We start from the raw sequence: 19,866 nt of genomic DNA, 5'->3' as shown, positions 1-19,866 counted from the left end.
CGATCATGTCCCCCCTTTTCCTTCTGTCCTCCAGACTATACGATTGAGTTCATGAAGTCTTTCATGATAGGTTTTATGCTTAAGACCTTCCACCATTCTTGTAGCCCGTCTTTGGACCCGTTCAATTTTGTCAATAAGTAGGAAAGAAACCTTGAAGTAGTTTAGAAGTTGTGTTTTTGGTTTTTTTTTCAAAGGCAGAAGTAGAAGCTTCCAAAAGAAATCAGCATGTTTCAAAAAGAAAATCTAGATGGTGGCCATAACCATGTAATCATGCAATCAGAGTACCCTTTTTATGTGTGACAAATGTAGAAAGGAGCAGGGATACAATTATGTAGTTGCAGCTGTTTTCTTGGAATCTCCTTTGAGTGTTCTTGTAAGAGCATTAGCTGAAAGTCCATAACCACTAAGTAGCCTCTAAGAAATTCAAGTGGGTGTCCCAGAACTTTCCTTAAAATTATAATTTTAGTGGGACAGAAGAGATTGAAGACACAGGCTAAGGATGCTGTACTGACCCCTCGCATCCTGGACACAAACTGTTTCAACTCCTACCCTCAAAACATTGCTACAGAGCACTGCACACCAAGACAACTAGACACAAGAACAGTTTTTTCCCTAATGCCATCACTCTACTAAACAAATAATTCGCTCAACTGTTCTGCCCGGCTCTCTGGTAGGAGCCTCCCGAAAATTCAAGGGTACAAATTTCAGACGCACACACGTTTGAAAATTCAAAACAATGTTCTTTATCCCCAAATTCAAAATAAACTAAGCACTCTTTTTGTATTGCAAAGAGCACTCGTCCCAAAACAACCAGGTAGTCTGTACAATTTCCCTTAAGCAGTCATTAAGTACTTAGCTAGCAGCTTTGAAGAAACTTCACACCCCTTCTTCTTCCAACGAAGTGACACACACACACGTTGCTCTGCTTTGGTTTCAAAGGCGTGAAAAATCAACAAACAAAGTCCAGAAAACAGCAACACATGATTCCTGAAGAATTGCGATCAGATACTCTTTCATAATGGCCAAACCCACACGCTGCTATCTATAGCAGCAGCCCTAATTACTGGAGCCCCACCCAACCACAGGTGGCCTCATTTTCTCTTGTAATAATCCTTCAGTTGTTGTCTCCTATGCATCACTCTACGCATGTGTGGATGTGTCATTAATTCTTGTTCAGAATCCAAGGTTGATACAGATGATTGATCTCCTCCCGGGCTGTCTGCCAAACTCCCCTCTTCCCTGTCTCTCATGCTTCCTTGGTCAGAGGAGGCTTCATCGGCAGATTCCATTGGGAGAAAAACAGGCCTGCGGCATGTGGATATCTCCCCCACATCCACCTGCACATTCCTTGGGGCAGGAGCTGAGCCAGAGCTAACCACAACACCAACACTGTCAGTCTTTTTACTAAGTCTGCACTCCTATTACTACTAGTTTTTTCTCATCATTGCTATCACCCATTTCCTCCCATTTATGACTGTATGACTGTAACCTGCTGCTTGTATCCTTAAGATTTTTATTAATATTGATTGTTTCCTCATTGCTTATTTCACCCCTATGACAATCCTTTAATGTTGTATCTTATGATTCTTTGACAAATGTGTATTTTCTTGTATGTACACTGAGAGCATATGCACCAAAGACAAATTCCTTGTGTGTCCAATCACACTTGGCCAATAAAGGATTCTATTCTATTCTATTTATCGTATTGCTTTTATTAGTTCAAGGTTCCTATTTTTTAACCACACTCCCTTGCTATCTCATACAGTCCATCTTTCTCCTTCTTCTTACCTTACCTTCCTCTTTCTCCTTTTAAAGCTACTTCCCCTTCCCTCTCTCCTTCTCCTCTTCTCTACTTTCCCTCCTTTCTTCTCTCCTAACTCTTTTCTCCCCTCTTAGAATGCAGTATTGCAGATAACACTGCCCACAATCTGGAATTTGATGCTCAACAGACTTAATCTTCCATCATTCAAAAGTTGATAATATGAGGACCCAGTTTGTTCGGGTCAAGATGCTGACAGAGTAAACTTCTTAAAGAGGTCTGTAAAACACTATGAAGTGTTATATAAGTCTAAATGTTCTTATTTTATTTTTTTTCTTTTATTTATTCATTTGTCCAATACACAATACATATGGAAGAGAATAGACATGAAGTAATATATATATAAAGATAATATGTAAAAATAGCGGAGAAGATATATGAAAGGAAGAAAATATATATGATATATGAGATAAAGGAAAGACAATTGGACAGGGGATGAAAGGCACACTAGTGCACTTATGTACGCCCCTTACTGACCTCTTAGGAACTTGGAGAGGTCAATCGTGGATAGTCTAAGGGAGAAATGTTGGGGGTTAGGGGTTGATACAATTGGGTCCGGTAATGAGTTCCATGCTTCGACAACTTGATTGTTTAAAGTCATATTTTTTACAGTCAAGTTTGGAGCGGTTAATATTAAGTTTGAATCTGTTGCGTGCTCTTGTGTTGCTGCGGTTGAAGCTGAAGTAATCATTGACCGGTAGGACGTTGCAGCATATGATCTTGTGGGCAATACTTAAATCGTGTTTTAGGCGCCGTAGTTCTAAGCTTTCTAGACCCAGGATTGTTAGTCATTCTTGCTACTTAATTTTTTAATTGAAGTCCATAGAACTTCATTTTCCTCCTGGCCTCATCCACCCAACACTTTGGAATAGAGTATTGGAACATCATGTCATAAAGTCCAGGGTTTTATTTAAAAAAAAATAATAATAATTTTACCTTTTGGAAATGTTGAACGCAGCTGATGTCAAGTTGTTGAACAATTCAATGTATTGCTCAATGTACATTTCTGTGCTTTCCCTGCTCCTCTCTTGCAGAAATGTTCTTCAGAAGTTTGGCAAAGGTTTCCGCCAGCTTAACATCCCTTTCAAGAAGGTGCACAGTGTGTAATTAGAGCAAGCATAACTATTAAGGGATTCTTATTCTAACTTGGAATCATAAAGAGCAAACAAGATCAGGAAGCTTAAAGCTGTAATTAGAGCTTGTAGATTGTTGCATTTTCAACAGTGTTGAGCATGGAGAATTTCAGGTGACAGAAACTGTCTTTATTTTCATAAGGAACGTGGGAAATAATGTTAGGTGACTGCAACAGTACTATGATTACAAGGATTTTCCTGTACAGCAACAAAAGATTTTCTTGCCAAATTTTAGGCTTTGTTAAAGCCATCCATTCCATCTGTAATATGTAACTTAGCTTGAAGCAAAAATAGATTTGAAGGGCGCTTTTTTTTTGCCCCATCTTTTAAAGAAATTGTTGTGGTTAGCTCTGGCCCAGCTCCTGCCCCAAGGACTGTGGATGTGGGGGAGACGTCCACATGCTGCAGGCCTGTTTTGCCCCCGGTGGCATCTGCTGATGAAGGCTCCTCTGACCAAGAAGACATGAGTGACAGGGAGGAGGAGAGTGGGGCAGACAGCTCAGAAGGAGATCAATTATCTCGCTCATCCTTGGATTCAGAACAAGAGTTAATGATACAGCCACGCATGCGGAGAGCGATGCATAGGCAGCAACAACTGAGAGATTATTATCAAAGAAAATGAGGCCACCTGTGGTTGGGTGGGGCTGTGGTCATTAGTGAGGCTGCTATAAATAGCAGCCTGTGGGTTTGGCCATTGTGGAGGATTATCTGATCGTTGTGTTTCGTGACTGCTTTACTGACTTTGACTTTTTGTGTGCTGATTTTTCCCCGCTTTGAAACTAAACCAGAGCAAATTGTGTTTCACTTTGTGAAAGAAGGACTGTGAATTACCTCACAGCTGCAAGCTAAGTATCTCAGAACTGATAAGGGACTTGTACAAATTACCAATTTGTTTGGAGACGAGTGCTCTTTGCTATACCAAAAGAGGGCTTGGTTTCAGTGAATTTTCATTATAAAGAACATTGTTTTGGATTTTCAAACATATGTGTGTCTGAAATTGTATCTGTGCATTTTTGGGAGGATTCTACCAGAGAGCTTGACAGAACAGAAATGATAGCTAAAAATCTCAAGGTATGTGGAAGTAACATCAATAGTGGGTTCTAAAACCCATTGCTACTGATTTGCGCATGCTCAGAAGCGTCCCAAGTCAGTGGGTGGAGCCTCCCACCAGCGCTACCACTGGGCCAAACCGGGAACAACACACTAGTGAGCAAAATGATCATATCATGCTGAGGGGAAACTAGAACTTATCTTGTCCCAATTTTTGGATATTTGTGGATATATTTAATATCCATGCATCCATCCATGTTTGTCAAAGCAATGGAAACTGCAGTTTAATGTTTCCAAATGTAAAATAATGCACTTGGGGAAAAGGAATCCTCAATCTGAGTATTGTATTGGCAGTTCTGTGTTAGCAAAAACTTCAGAAGAGAAGGATTTAGGGGTAGTGATTTCTGACAGTCTCCAAATGGGTGAACAGTGCAGTCAGGCGGTAGGGAAAGCAAGTAGAATGCTTGGCTGCATAGCTAGAGATATAACAAGCAGGAAGAGGGAGACTGTGATCCCGCTATATAGAGCACTGGTGGGACCACATTTGGAATCCTGTGTTCAGTTCTGGAGACCTCACCTATAAAAAAGATATTGACAAAATTGAACGGGTCCAAAGACGGGCTACAAGAATGGTGGAATGTCTTGAGCATAAAACGTATCAGGAAAGACTTCATGAACTTGATCTGTATAGTCTGGAGGACAGAAGGAAAAGGGGAGACATGATCGAAACATTTAAATATGTCAAAGGGTTAAATAAGGTTCAGGAGGGAAGTGTTTTTAATAGGAAAGTGAACACAAGAACAAGGGGACACAATCTGAGGTTAGTTGGGGGAAAGATCAAAAGCAACGTGAGAAAATATTATTTTACTTAAAAGAGTAGTAGATCCTTGGAACAAACTTCCAGCAGACGTGGTTGGTAAACCTACAGTAACTGAATTTAAACATGCCTGGGATAAACATATATCGATCCTAAGATAAAATATACGAAATAGTATAAGGTCAGACTAGATGGACTATGAGGTCTTTTTCTGCTATCAATCTTCTGTTTCTGTTTCTAAATAAATAACTCATTCATCCAATAAATAGAATACCTCTCTTCTCTTTAAAAAAAATAAATAAATAAAAAGAATACCTCTCTTCTCATTCCCAGCCCCACCAGAAAAAATTGAGTTAAATGAGGGGGGGAAATCACCCCACAAATATTTCAACCACTATACCAATACACATTGTTTTAGTTGTTGGGCATTATACAGCTCTGAATATTTTATTTTATTTTATTTTATTTTATTTTATTTATTTACTTACTTACTTACTTACTTACTTACTTACTTACTTACTTACTTACTTACTTACTTACTTACTTACTTACTTACTTACTTACTTATTTTGTCCAATACACAATGAGAGTTTTAGTGGTTATACATACATACATACATACATACATACATACATACATACATACATACATACACACACACACACACACACACATTAAAATACATGATGAATGTTATAGAGGAGATAGTCATAGTAAAATATATCTATGAAAGAATAGAAAAGAAGATATAGTAATAGAACATATCAATGAAAGACTAGAAGAAGAGATATAGGAATAGAAGAAAGGTATAGGAGATATTTAACATAATTCTTTGACTTGATTCCCATCTAAATATGGACAGAAGTTCCACCAATGCTACTTGGATGGTATGCTACTAACTTTTTGTGGCACAAATCTGTGCTCCATGGACTAATCTCCAAAGAAAGGATTCCCAGGGCCTTCTTCTCATTCATGGGTTATTTTCTATGGCTAAGAAAAATTAGGGAAAGGGTCAGTTACACACTGGTTCAAGCAGTTCTTTATGAGATCAATGCTAAATTTAGAAACTGGGTTGCAAGGAGATAGAGCATGAATCACACAGGAAAATGGTCACAAGAAGGAATTTTGTTTTGACTTCATTTGATTTGATTTAATCCTATGGTAGTATTTCTTTTAAAGGAAAGAACATGGGAAAATAAATAATAACTATCTCAGTTTTCTGTGGGATCTGTCCTTTTTTAGAGTGTGATTTGTAGTAAATGCATAATTTAGACTAGGGTGTAAATTTTAATCTCTCAGAATTCAAGGAAGAATGCTTAGAGAATTGTAATGCATTTCCAATTATGCATAATATTGACTGAAGCATATTGAAAGAACAAAGCTTAGCAGGGATTGAAGGTAGCTTGAGATTTAATCATTTGTTTGCATTAAACAGTATCCTGTCTCTCTTTCTTGGCATATAATAATTTAAAGATAGAATAGAAAGAGTTACCCAGAAGTCCCACGTACCTATAATTTTGCACTGTAGTTTTGAAATATTTCAGAGGGGAGGAAAAATAATTTTCAGTTGCATGTCTAACACACACTAAAACCATGTAAGACTGTAGAGGGACTGGAGACTGGGAGCAGAGGAGGGAAAGTGATTGTGGACCCACAGAAAGAACTGAGAGTGCCAGCCAGTGGCAGTGGCTGGCACCAAAGATCCCAAGATCCTAGAAAACAATATACTTGGACTTCTCCTTGGTCATTGAACTTTTCTCTCCAGAACTCACTCTTTAGAACTGGTGCTGTGTTGTTGACCTGATGGAATATCATCTTAATTATTTCCTATATTTTTTGCACTCTACAACTTTAGCACTTTATAACTTTAACGATTTTTAATAATTATATGTTATTCTATTAAGATCTTGAGAATAACGTAGTGTTAATTAGTATCCTATTTTAGTGTAATTGATTTTTATATTGTTTTTTAATTGAAATAATTAATATTTTAGCTACTTTTTTATAAGGGGTTTTAAACTAATGAATTATTGGGGTGGGTATGATGACATGTATGAAATGAATGATTGTTATGGGTGGGCTGGGTGGAACTTTGGTATGGATGAAATAAATGGTATGAATGATTTGATTAGCCTACCTGACACAGGAGAGGCAGGAGGGGAGGGGGCACCGATGTCTGAGGTGGTGGAGGGTCGGAATATTCCAGTCCTGCTGGGGAGAGGCAGATATGGCGGGGGACACAGAGCTAGCCGTTCCAGGGGAACAAGAGATCGTTGCGTAATAACGATCCCTTGTTCCGGCTCTGTGAACCCAATCCTGGGTGCTGGTGATGAGTGTAATTCTGGCCCTGGGCTCAAGCTGCTGCTACTCAATGCCAGGTCGGTGGTAAATAAAGCTCTCCTCATCCGGGATCTGATCCTGGATGAGGAGGCCGACCTGGCATGTGTTACTGAAACCTGGCTGGGCCCAGAGGGAGGAGTCCCTCTCTCTGAAATTTGCCCAGCCGGGTTTCAGATATGGCATCAGCCTCGACCCCAGGGAAGGGGGGGAGGAGTGGCTATTATAGCCAGGGAGAGCCTTGGCTTGCGTAGACTCGTTGCTCCAGAGATTGCGGGCTGTGAGTCCCTCCTGGTGAAGTTGGACTTAGGGGTCCAGGTTGGCTTGTTTCTCACGTACCTGCCTCCCAGCTGCGTGTCACAAGCCCTGCCTGTGCTACTCGAGGAGGTAGCCGGGTTGGCGGTGGGGTTCCCCAGACTTATTGTCTTGGGGGACTTTAACCTGCCGTCGCTCGGTGAAACCTCTGGACTGGCACAGGAGTTCATGGCCACCATGACAGCCATGGACCTGACCCAAGTAGTACAGGGTCCGACTCATGAGGGGGGGCATGCACCCGACATGGTATTCCTCTCTGAGCAACTGAGTAATGGTCTGAGACTAAGAGGCTTAGAAGTGTTGCCTGTGTCATGGTCAGACCATTTTCTACTGCGGCTTGACTTCCTGGCTCCAATCCTTCCCCGCAGGGAGGCGGAACCGATTAAGCTGTTCCGCCCCAGACGCCTGATGGATCCAGAGGGCTTTCAGAAGGTGCTTGGGGTTATTCCAGATACACTCGTACACAGTTCGGCAGAGTCTCTGGCTGAGGCCTGGAACAAGGCTGCAGCGGAGGCTCTTGACCGAATTGCGCCGTTGCGACCTCTCCGCGGCACTAGACCCCGTAGAGCTCCATGGTTCAACAAGGAGCTCCGGGAGTTGAAACGCCAGAAGAGACGTCTAGAGAAGCGATGGAGGAAGAGTAAGTCCGAATGCGATCGAACACTTGTAAGAGCACATGTTAAGACTTACAAAGTGGCGCTCAAGGCGGCAAGATGCGCGTATCATTCTGCCTTGATTGCATCAGCGGAATCCCGCCCGGCCGCTCTGTTTAGGGTGACCCGCTCCCTTCTTAATCAGGGGGGAGTTGGGGAGCCCTTGCAGAGTAGCGCCGAGGATTTTAACACGTTTTTCGCTGACAAAATCGCTCGGATCCGAGCGGACCTCGACTCCAATTGGAATACAGAGTCGACTGACAACGAGTCAGTTGAGGTGACTGGGGCACGTACTTGTCCACCTGTCTGGGAAGGGTTTGATCTGGTGACACCTGATGAAGTGGACAAGGCCATTGGAGCTGTGAGTTCCGCCACCTGTTTACTGGATCCGTGTCCCTCCTGGCTGGTTTTGGCCAGCAGGGAGGTGACACGGAGCTGGGTCCAGGAGATTGTCAACGCTTCTTTGGGGAGGGGGTCCTTCCCGGATCCCTACAAGGAGGCACTTGTGCGCCCCCTCCTCAAGAAGCCTTCCCTGGACCCAGCCATTCTCAACAACTATCGACCAGTCTCCAACCTTCCCTTTATGGGGAAGGTTGTTGAGAAGGTGGTGGCGCTCCAGCTCCAGCGGTCCTTGGAAGAAGCCGATTATCTAGGTCCTCAGCAGTCAGGATTCAGGCCCGGCTACAGCACGGAAACTGCTTTGGTCGCGCTGATGGATGATCTCTGGCGGGCCCGGGACAGGGGTTTATCCTCTGTCCTGGTGCTTCTTGACCTCTCAGCGGCTTTCGATACCATCGACCATGGTATCCTTCTGCACCGGCTGGAGGGGTTGGGAGTGGGAGGCACTGTCCTTCAGTGGTTCTCCTCCTACCTCTCTGGCCGGTCGCAGTCGGTGTTAGTGGGGGGTCAGAGGTCGACCTCTAGGTTACTCCCTTGTGGGGTGCCTCAGGGGTCGGTCCTCTCCCCCCTACTATTTAATATCTACATGAAACCGCTGGGTGAGATCATCCAAGGGCATGGGGTGAGGTATCATCAGTATGCAGATGATACCCAGCTTTACATCTCCACCCCTTGTCCAGTCGGCGAAGCAGTGGAAGTGATGTCCCGGTGCTTGGAGGCTGTTGGGGTCTGGATGGGTGTCAACAGACTCAAACTCAACCCGGATAAGACGGAGTGGCTGTGGGTTTTGCCTCCCAAGGACAATTCCATCTGTCCATCCATCACCCTGGGGGGCGAGTCACTAACCCCCTCAGAGAGGGTCCGCAACTTGGGCGTCCTCCTCGATCCACAGCTCACATTAGAGAAACATCTTTCAGCTGTGGCGAGGGGGGCGTTTGCCCAGGTTCGTCTGGTGCACCAGTTGCGGCCCTATTTGGACCGGGAGTCACTGCTCACAGTCACTCATGCCCTCATCACCTCGAGGCTCGACTACTGTAACGCTCTCTACATGGGGCTACCTTTGAAAAGTGTTCGGAAACTTCAGATCGTGCAGAATGCAGCTGCGAGAGCTATCATGGGCTTTCCTAAATTTGCCCATGTCACACCAACACTCCGCAGTCTGCATTGGTTGCCGATCAGTTTCCGGTCACAATTCAAAGTGTTGGTTATGACCTATAAAGCCCTTCATGGCACCGGACCAGAATATCTCCGGGACCGCCTTCTGCCGCACGAATCCCAGCGACCAATTAGGTCCCACAGAGTTGGCCTTCTCCGGGTCCCGTCAACTAAACAATGTCGTTTGGCGGGACCCAGGGGAAGAGCCTTCTCTGTGGCGGCCCCGACCCTTTGGAATCAACTCCCCCCAGATATCAGAGTTGCCCCCACCCTCCTAGCCTTTCGTAAGCTCCTTAAAACCCACCTCTGTCATCAGGCATGGGGGAATTGACATGTTCCTTCCCCCTAGGCTTATAAAATTTATGTATGGTATGCTAGTGTGTATGATTGGTTTTTAACTTGTGGTGTTCTTAAAATTAATTTAATATTGGATTTGTCTTGTATTGCTGTTGCTGTGAGCCGCCCCGAGTCTGCGGAGAGGGGCGGCATACAAATCTGATTAAACTTAAACTTAAACTTAAACACACACACACACACACACACACACACACGATTACTCAGCGGTTGGAGTTAGAGACAATTAGCTTAATAGGGAATACTGTACACAAAATCTGTTACTGCTGTTCCAAAAGAGAGGAAGGTGTTTTCTTGGGACATGTTTACCCATCTGCCCATTCGCCTAACTTTTTTAGCTTGCAAAACTGGACCTTTTATCTGATAGTCTTGTACAAACGGTACAATGGCTAAAGCCTCATAAAATGTTACTGGAAAGACATAGCAAGTGATAATAAATGTAGTTTTTTTTCTGCTAAAGAGTAAATTATAGCCCATATATTTGTCCTCCTTATTCTCACAAGGATTTAATGTGAGAATTTGTTGGGAGCTAAAATTTACAGCCAAGAAACAACTTATAGCAAATTGTGTGTGTGTGTTCTGTAAAAATGCTTGTATATAATATTTATATACATGATACTAGTAGAAGAGAAACATTAGGATAGGGGACGGAAGGCACTTTGGTGAATTTATGCACGCCCCTTACTGATCTCTTAGGAATTGGGAGAGGTCAACAGTGGATAGTCTAAGGGAAAGGTTTGAGGGTTAGGTGATGATACTACAGAGTCTGGTAGTGAGTTCCATGCATCAACTACCCGGTTACTAAAGTCGTATTTCCTACAGTCGAGTTTAGAGCGGTTCACTTTACGTTTGTATCTGTTGTGTGCTTGTGTGTTGTTGTGGTTGAAATGAGGTCTCCTTGGGTGCATGAGAGGGCATATCAGAGAAGGTAGAGGCCTCTTTTCTGTAATAACTTGTGTGATTCTCTTGCTTTTCCCTGAGTCACTATTTGGGAATTCCAAGTAACTAGGAGAGTTTCAATCATAAATTCTAATGCTGGCCTTCCCCCTCCCCTCCTCGTAACTTTCAGCTCTTTTCATTAACTGCCCTCTAGGCCAACAAATCACCACCATCTGGCTCTCTGTAGCATGTAAAAATGCTTTCTGGATTCAGTATGTTTGTTACGATACTTTTCAAGATCACCAGTTTATCTTAACCACAGAAATGTCGCTGAGTCTTCTCATGCTTTGCCCATAAGATGCTAGTATGGGTCACAAAATAACACATCAATAAAATCTTTATTACGATCATATATCATCATAAGAAGAGTGGAATACAATCCATAATTTTAAAAGCTAAAATATATAAAATACACAATTTTATAAAATTAATGTGTGTGTGAGTTTGATTGTCTGTGTATGTATTTATGTATGTACAGTGGTACCTCTACCTATAAATGCCTCTACTTACGAACTTTTCTAGATAAGAACTGGGTGTGTTCAAGATTTTTTTGCCTCTTCTTAAGAACCATTTTCCACTTACAAACCCGAGCCTCCAAAACTGTAACCGGAAAAGGCAGGGAGAAGCCTCCGTGGGGCCTCTCTAGTAATCTCCTGGGAGGAAACAAGGCTGGAAAAGATAGGGAGAAGCCTCTGTGGGGCCTCTCTAGGAATCTCCTGGGAGGAAGCAGGGCCTCCATCCTCCCTGTGGTTTCCCCAATCGCACACATTATTTGCCTTTACATTGATTCCTATGGGAAAAATTGCTTCATCTCACAAACCTTTCTACTTACGTCCCTGGTCATGGAATGAATTAAGTTCATAAGTAGATGATTGATATAGAGGTGGAGAGGGAGGGGCAGGGAGAGAGGAACAGAGATATACATACACACAAAACATGGATGGTGTGTGTGTGTCAGGAATCCTACTGTGAGCACAAGGGAAGGAGTTACAATGCAATTTTGTAGAACAATAAATAATATAGTGTGGATCATGTTGTACATGGATCCCAAACATATCCCTAGGCATTTAATTAAAACAATACCTTTAGATTTCAGTAGCTGCATGAAATTGAAAAACAGCCAAATCGAACAACAGAAAACAGCTAACGTGTTGATTCCCATTTTGGGAACAAGGCCAGGTGAATTAAATACAGAGGAGAAATTTCAACGCTGACAAATTTGACAGCACATTTAATTGCACCACTGACAATTTGTTAACCCAAGAATATTTATTTATAGCACTCTTTTGGCCTATTTGTCAACTAAAACTAAAAAAACGGAAAGTTGAAAAATAGGCTGTTCACCTAAAGTAGCCCCACAGCAAAATAGACAGCAAAAAAATTTAACAAATAACAAATAAGAGTCCCAGGTTTAAAAAACTCAATGAATAAATATCCTGTTCCCAGTCCTTATCTAGAAAATACTACGAAGGAAACTGTTGGATGAAACAGAGTACCTTTAGGACCTGTTGTATTCAAATTTGCACTAGATTTATTCTCAAGTCACCGTGTGGTTTGGGTCAGTTCTTTTTTTCCATTGCTTTGATCAGGCAGGCATACAAGGTGTCCTTGGAAGAATTCCAATATTCCACTCCCACCAGCAATGTTTTAATATTCAGTATCTCTTCTTTTTTCAGATAATCTCTTTGCTGTGTTTCCATGTGGTGTGACTCTTGAATTTTTTTAAACTTGCAGCTGCACTACCTACCCTCCACTCTTAAGAAAATGCTTGATCTATTTCTTTTCTTCAGTGTGACAGTTAGAACAATTAACCAGTGGAATGGCTTGCCTTCAGAAGTTGTAGGTGCTCCATCACAGAAGGTTTTCAAGAAAAGATTGGGCAGCCATTTGTCCAGAATGGTGTAGGAATTCCTGCTTGACTAGAACAGGGGTCTCCAACCTTAGCAATCTTAAATACATAGGAAGAAAATAGGCATGAAGTAATATATATAAAGATAAAAGTGAAAATAGAGGAGAAGATATATGAAAGGAAGAAAATATATATGATATATGAGATAAAGGAAAGACAATTGGACAGCGGACGAAAGGCACACTAGTGCACTTATGTACACCCCTTACTGGCCTCTTAGGAACCTGGAGAGGTCAATCGTGGAGAGTCTAAGGGAGAAATGTTGGGGGTTAGGGGTTGACACAATTGAGTCCGGTAATGAGTTACACGCTTCGACAACTCGATTGTTAAAGTCATATTTTTTACAGTCAAGTTTGGAGCTGTTCATATTAAGTTTGAATCTGTTGCGTGCTCTTGTGTTGTTGCGGTTGAAGCTGAAGTAGCCATTGACTGGTAGGACGTTGCAGCATATGATCTTGTGGGCAATACTTAAATCGTGTTTTGGGTGCCGTAGTGCTAGGCTTTCTAGGCCCAGGATTGTTAGTCTATTTTTGTAGGATATTCTGTTTCGAGTGGAGGAGTGAAGGGCTCTTCTGGTGAAATATCTTTGGACGTTTTCAAGGGTGTTGATGTCTGAGATGTGGTATGGGTTCCAGACAGATGAGTTGTATTCAAGGATGGGTCTGGCAAAAGTTTTGTAGGCTCTTGTGAGTAGTGTGAGATTGCCGGAGCAGAAGCTGCATAGCATCAGGTTAAGAACTCTAGAAGCCTTTTTGGCGATATTGTTGCAGTGGGCTTTGGCACTTAGGTCATTTGATATTAGTATTCCGAGGTCTTGATACCAATTCAGCAGAGAAAGAGAGAAATCCCTTACGTGGAGTCTCAAAATATGAATAATTTTATCATCATCCTAGTTATGGTCTCAGAGAAAATTGCTTCCCACAAAGCTAGGGAAGCTTCTGCTCTGGCAATCTCACACTACTTACCAGAGCTTACAAAACTTTTGCTAGACCCATCCTCGAATACAGCTCATCTGTTTGGAACCTATATCGCATCTCAGACATTAACACCCTTGAAAATGTCCAAAGATACTTCACCAGAAGAGCCCTTCACTCCTCCACTCAAAATACAATACCCTACGAGACTAGACTTTCAATCCTGGGCCTAGAAGGTTTAGAACTAAGACGCCTTAAACAAGATCTAAGTATTGTCCACAAGATCATATGCTGCAACGTCCTGCCTGTCGGCGACTACTTCACCTTCAACCACAACAACACAAGAGCACACAACAGATTTAAACTTAATATTAACCGCTCCAAACTTGACTGTAAAAAATATGACTTCAGTAACCGAGTTGTCGAAGCGTGGAACTCATTACCGGACTCCATAGTGTCATCCCCAAACCCTTAGATTATCTACGGTTGACCTATCCAGATTCCTAAGAGGTCAGTAAGGGGCAAGTACAAGTGCACTAGAGTGCCTTCCCTCCCCTGTCCTATTGCTCTCCTATATCTCCTATACCTTTCTTCTATTCCTATATCTCTTCTTCTATTCTTTCATTGATATGTTCTATTACTATACCTTCTTTTCTTTTATTTCATAGACATATTTTACTATGAGTATCTCCTCTATAGCCTTCATCATGTATTTTGCTATGTGTGTATAGATATATACCCACTAAAACCCTCATTGTGTATTGGACAAAATAAATAAATAAATAAAATTTTGTCTATCTATGTGGACATTTGAAAAACGACTTTGGTGAGCATCTAAAATCAGTAGAACCTCATTAGAAGACATCAACTAGTTTTACAATGATTATTGGGAAGTCAATCTCAGCACACTGCAAAACTCATTCGTAGAAAAATACAGACATAATCCTTAAAATATTAATGGAATATCGCATGTTGAGTAAAACGACTGAAGCCACCCCAGTTGTTCTGTTTGCTTCAGAGCAACAACTTTAGTCCTTTTTTAGACAAATAAAAAGTTAGAAATAGAAATCAAATTCGCAGGAGTGTGTAACCAATTGTGGGAACTTTTATACCTCATCACTACTACTCCTTTGAATCACACAGCCCCCCCTGACACTTAACAATAATTTCCTTTTGTCGGATGACAGTTCCTGAAATGTTGATTTGTTCCAGATGCTAAATCTCAGGAAGGAAGGAGGCCAACCAGCAAAGCTGGAAAAAAAACATAGAGAGAGAAAACAAGAAGCAGCTGCTAGATGAGAATGGTATTCAACCCATTCTCTGAATATACGGTCTTCCCCCCCCCCCCTTCCAGTTTTAGCATTCACAGCACCAAGCTGAGGTCATCATTCACAGATTAGAACTCAGATTTTTGAAATAGAAGATCCTATTTACAGCAGGAGCAATTTAGAACAAGTTAAAAAATGAGAGAAAAATAGGGGCATGCCAGATGTATATTCAATGGAGGCTGTCTGAGAACCATGAGAGGGGGGCATCTCTATTCCATGAAATACAGAAATTTCTGGGTAAAGTATTCAAATCTAATTATTCTAAGCACACTCGTATATTAAGTATGTGTATATGTCTATATCAGGAACTGGCCACTTTTAAAAGACATCTGTTGTCAATAAAACATGAAAGGGTTAATATGGTTTTTCAACAACCAAGCAAGTCTGAAGATTGAATCATGTCAATTAGACCAAAGTTTGTTAAGGTGAAAAATTTCATTGTTCATCCAAACAACTTCATCAAAATTTTGTTGTCGGATGAGTAATGAAACATCTCAGATTAAATTGAGACTATAAACATCGATCGACACAAATTTTGAACTACAAAAAAACTGAATGAACAAACCCTTAAACCACTGATAAGTGTTGGCACTAGCAACTACATCAAATACATACAGATTTAATAATCTGACTCCAACTATGGCATCACAACATAGTGTAAGCTCCAAAATAGGTTTGAGGAAAGTTTTATGGATTAAAAAACCCACAAAATTAATAAAATAAATAAATTATCTGCCCAAAAATTATGGATAATGACACACAAAAAACCCCCAGTGTCAGTATTCCAGTTAACATCCAAGAAATAAATCAGAGTCCAAACTTTGGCTTTCTTCCAAGTTCCAATTTATTAACAGAGTCATGTTGGCCACGAACTGTAGGCAACCCGATACTAACTTTTCCTACAGTTCTGTTAATACTATGTACAAGACAGTTGAGTTTGCAATATATAAACAAGCTAGCAATGAATGTCTGAATGTATTGAAGTACTATAGCTTTAAGAGGTACTATAGCAAATTGCCATAAGAGGGAGCCAGAAAGCATGATTCTCTCTCTCTCTCTGCTCTTTTTGCTGATTCACTGGGACTGATGTAGTAAGCTCTGTGTTAGTTGATATATTTGTGAGCTGTAATGTATGTCTGATATGTAAGACAAAGACAGGCTTGTAATATTATTATTCTATCGAGAGATATGGATTTATTTGAATGTGTATGACCGGACTGTTTAACTTGACTGTGCTATTTCTAAAGTAAATACAGTAGTACCTCTAGATACGAGCTGCTCCACATGCGAGTATTCCAAGTTACAAGCCACGACAGGAGTGAAATTTCTGTTCGACACCCGAGCTCAAATTCGGGATACGAGCCGAGCTTCCACTAGGTGGTGCAAGAATCCTTGCTTCTGGTTATCTCGGCGGGGGGAAAACAAAATCTAAAGGCATTCGTTCAAGATCTGAGTTCATCCGACATACGAGCTCAGTTCTGGAACAAATTAAACTTGTATCTAGAGGTACTACTGTACTAATGGAACTTTAATGTATTTGTTTTGTATGATTGGATAATTACTCCTGGATATCTGCTGGAATTCCATGTTTTCCTCTGTTGATAACTCAAGCATCATTCTGCACACTCCTTAAAGTTCTCCATCCAGGTTATGGTTCATCCCTTATCCCCACACCCACAAGTTCATCACATGGACCACTCTGGTTCTCTCAATGTCCTCCCATATGTTTCCAACTGGTGCTGAACAAAATATGACCTTGCATCTGTTGAAAGGATTTGTTGTAGCTAGTATTTTTCCCTCTCCTACAACTACCCTTCCCGATTCCCACAGTACTATTCTACTTGTGGCAGGCCAAGTCTCCAACTCAAAATGATAGCTTCGGCCTGACACCCAGTCCTGCTATGTATGTGACATGGCTTTGTCTTCAATGTGCCATGGATTCACTCTTTGGGTCTCCAATTTTTATTTAAAAATATTAATTGTGCCCTTCTGTCACCAAGAAGTTATCTATGTCGCTGGGTTATATATGTGGCTTTGTGAATTGTTTTTATGGTATGAAAAAAATTGCCATAATCAGAAGATTTGAAATACTGTATAGCAATCGGAATAAAAAAGAGACCTTATGTCACCATAGCAATGACTGAGTCACCCTACAATTGCTTGTATGTAAAATGTTAAAATCTGAACATTACAAATATCATGAATATGTTCTCCGGTTGCGCAAAATCTTTCTTTATGACTGTATCTGGAAACTTTTTTCCCCTAAATAAAAGTGTGGGAGGGAGAGACAAATCCTCAAGATACAAGGCAAGATTAATTAGAAACTGCAATATATGGTAGTCTGAGACTTGTTTAGTTTTCAACTTTAAAAATAAAACGGTGCTATTTGGCCGAATTCTTTCCAGAAACATGACTACTGCACCATTTCCATGTTGTAAAGGAGGAGGAAAATACTCCTCGTGCCAACTGAATTTGAACAGAAAATGGTTGATGAAAGTAAGTAAATATAGGAGGCCCATTATTGTCTAATATTTAGCAACACATAAAGTGCAGAGGTGGATTTCAGCAGGTTCCGATCCGTGCTGAAGAACCTGTAGCAGAAATTTTGAGTAGTTCGGAGAACCGGTAAATACCACCTCTGATTAGCTCCGCTCCTACTCTCTGCCTCACAAGTCCCAGTTGATCCAGAGAAAATGGGGAATTTTGAAGTCACCTTCCCCTGGAGTGGGGAGGGAATGGAGATTTTATTACACCTGCTACGGCCACCAAGCCACGCCCACAGAACCGGTAGTAAAAAAATTGAATTCAACCGCTGATAAAGTGTTGATGTGACTGAAATCCAGGGTTTTCTTTTTAAAAAAAGATTCACAATTGGCCTTTATCGGGGAATAAGAAAGCCATATTGTTAATGTGTTAGAGCCCATTAAGCACTTTATCAATGGAATTCCCTTAGTCTGCCATCATATTGTCTAACGCATTACAATTATATACTGTATATTATCCTGTCATTCTGGATAACAAAATGGGAAGCATATGAATTTAATAAATATAATGAATACATATTATGTGTAATGTTGGCACTGGTGATATCCACAGATAACATAACGTATGTCCTGCCGTATGCTAATAGTTGTTGTGTCAGGCTCTCTGGTAGACTCCTCCCAAAAATTCACAGGTACAAATTTCAGACACACACACGTTTGAAAATTCAAAACAATGTTCTTTATAATGAAAATTCACTTAAACCAAGCCCTCTTTTGGTGTAGCAAAGAGCACTCGTCTCCAAACAAACTGGTAATTTGTACAAGTCCCTTATCAGTTCTGTGATACTTAGCTTGCAGCTGTGAGGCAATTCACAGTCCTTCTTCTTTCACAAAGTGAAACACACTTTGCTCTAATTAAGTTTCAAAGCGGGGAAAAATCAGCACACAAAAGGTCAAAGTCAGTAAAGCAGGCACGAAACACAACGATCAGATAATCCTCCACAATGGCCAAACCCACAGGCTGCTATTTATAGCAGCCTCACTAATTACCACAGCCCCACCCAACCACAGGTGGCCTCATTTTCTTTGATAATAATCTCTCAGTTGTTGCTGCCTATGCATCGCTCTCTGCATGCGTGGCTGTATCATTAACTCTTGTTCTGAATCCAAGGAGGAGCTAGATAATTGATCTCCTTCTGAGCTGTCTGCCACACTCTCCTCCTCCCTGTCACTCATGTCTTCTTGGTCAGAGGAGCCTTCATCAGCAGATTCCACGGGGGCAAAACAGGCCTGCAGCATGTGGATGTCTCCCCCACATGCACAGTCCTTGGGGCAGGAGCTGGGCCAGAGCTAACCACAACACTAATGGATTGGAAGTTTTGTGTTATTTAATTGCTTCCCTGATGGAGAATCATATTTTATGGCAAGTGATTCTCCATCAGAGAAGCAATTAAATGTTATTGAATTCAAACCTTTGTAAGGATCAATACAAACTAAAAGAAAGTTAAAGCGATGCAGTGCAAGAGCTTCTCAAAATAACCAAAGACACATTTCTGCCAAAATCAATTAGGCAATGAATTGAGATTGACCAATTTAAGATATCTTGCTTATAGTCACATATTTATTTTGATGATTCAAAATTTATTTTGATGACTCTTTGGCCACAGCATCCTTTACTACAGAATTCTCTCAGTGGGGTGAATGTCATTGAACTCATATTTTCCAATTTTGAGCAAAAGATTTAAAATATCTTGGTTCAGCAGGATTCCTCTGAAGTAAAATTCTCCTTTAAATAAAATATGGCACTATTGCCATTATAGTGATATTTATTTATATTTCTTAAATTTTACTGTTTCAATTGTTCTTCTCTAATAACTGTATATTTATTGAACTATACACTGATTTTGGCTCTTTAAAGAAGAAGGGCTGTATTAAAATTATAGAAATATGCTACAAAATACTGCATCCTACTCCCACGTCAGGGTCAGTCAAATCATTTCAGAGTCTAAAATAGAATATCTTGCAAGAACTATGCCTTTTCAGACATGGTAAAATAATAATTATAGAAACATAGAAGACTGACAGCAGAAAAAGACCTCATGGTCCATCTAGTCAGCCCTTATACTATTTTCTGTATTTTATCTTAGGATGGATATATCTTTATCCCAGGCATGTTTAAATTCAGTTACTGTGGATTTATCAACCACGTCTGTTGGAAGTTTGTTCCAAGGATCTACTACTCTTTCAGTAAAATAATATTT

Source organism: Erythrolamprus reginae, chromosome 12 (genome assembly GCF_031021105.1).
Source record: "Erythrolamprus reginae isolate rEryReg1 chromosome 12, rEryReg1.hap1, whole genome shotgun sequence".
In the NCBI taxonomy this organism is placed as follows: Eukaryota; Metazoa; Chordata; class Lepidosauria; order Squamata; family Dipsadidae; genus Erythrolamprus; species Erythrolamprus reginae.
Note: the sequence above shows the minus strand (reverse complement) of the source record.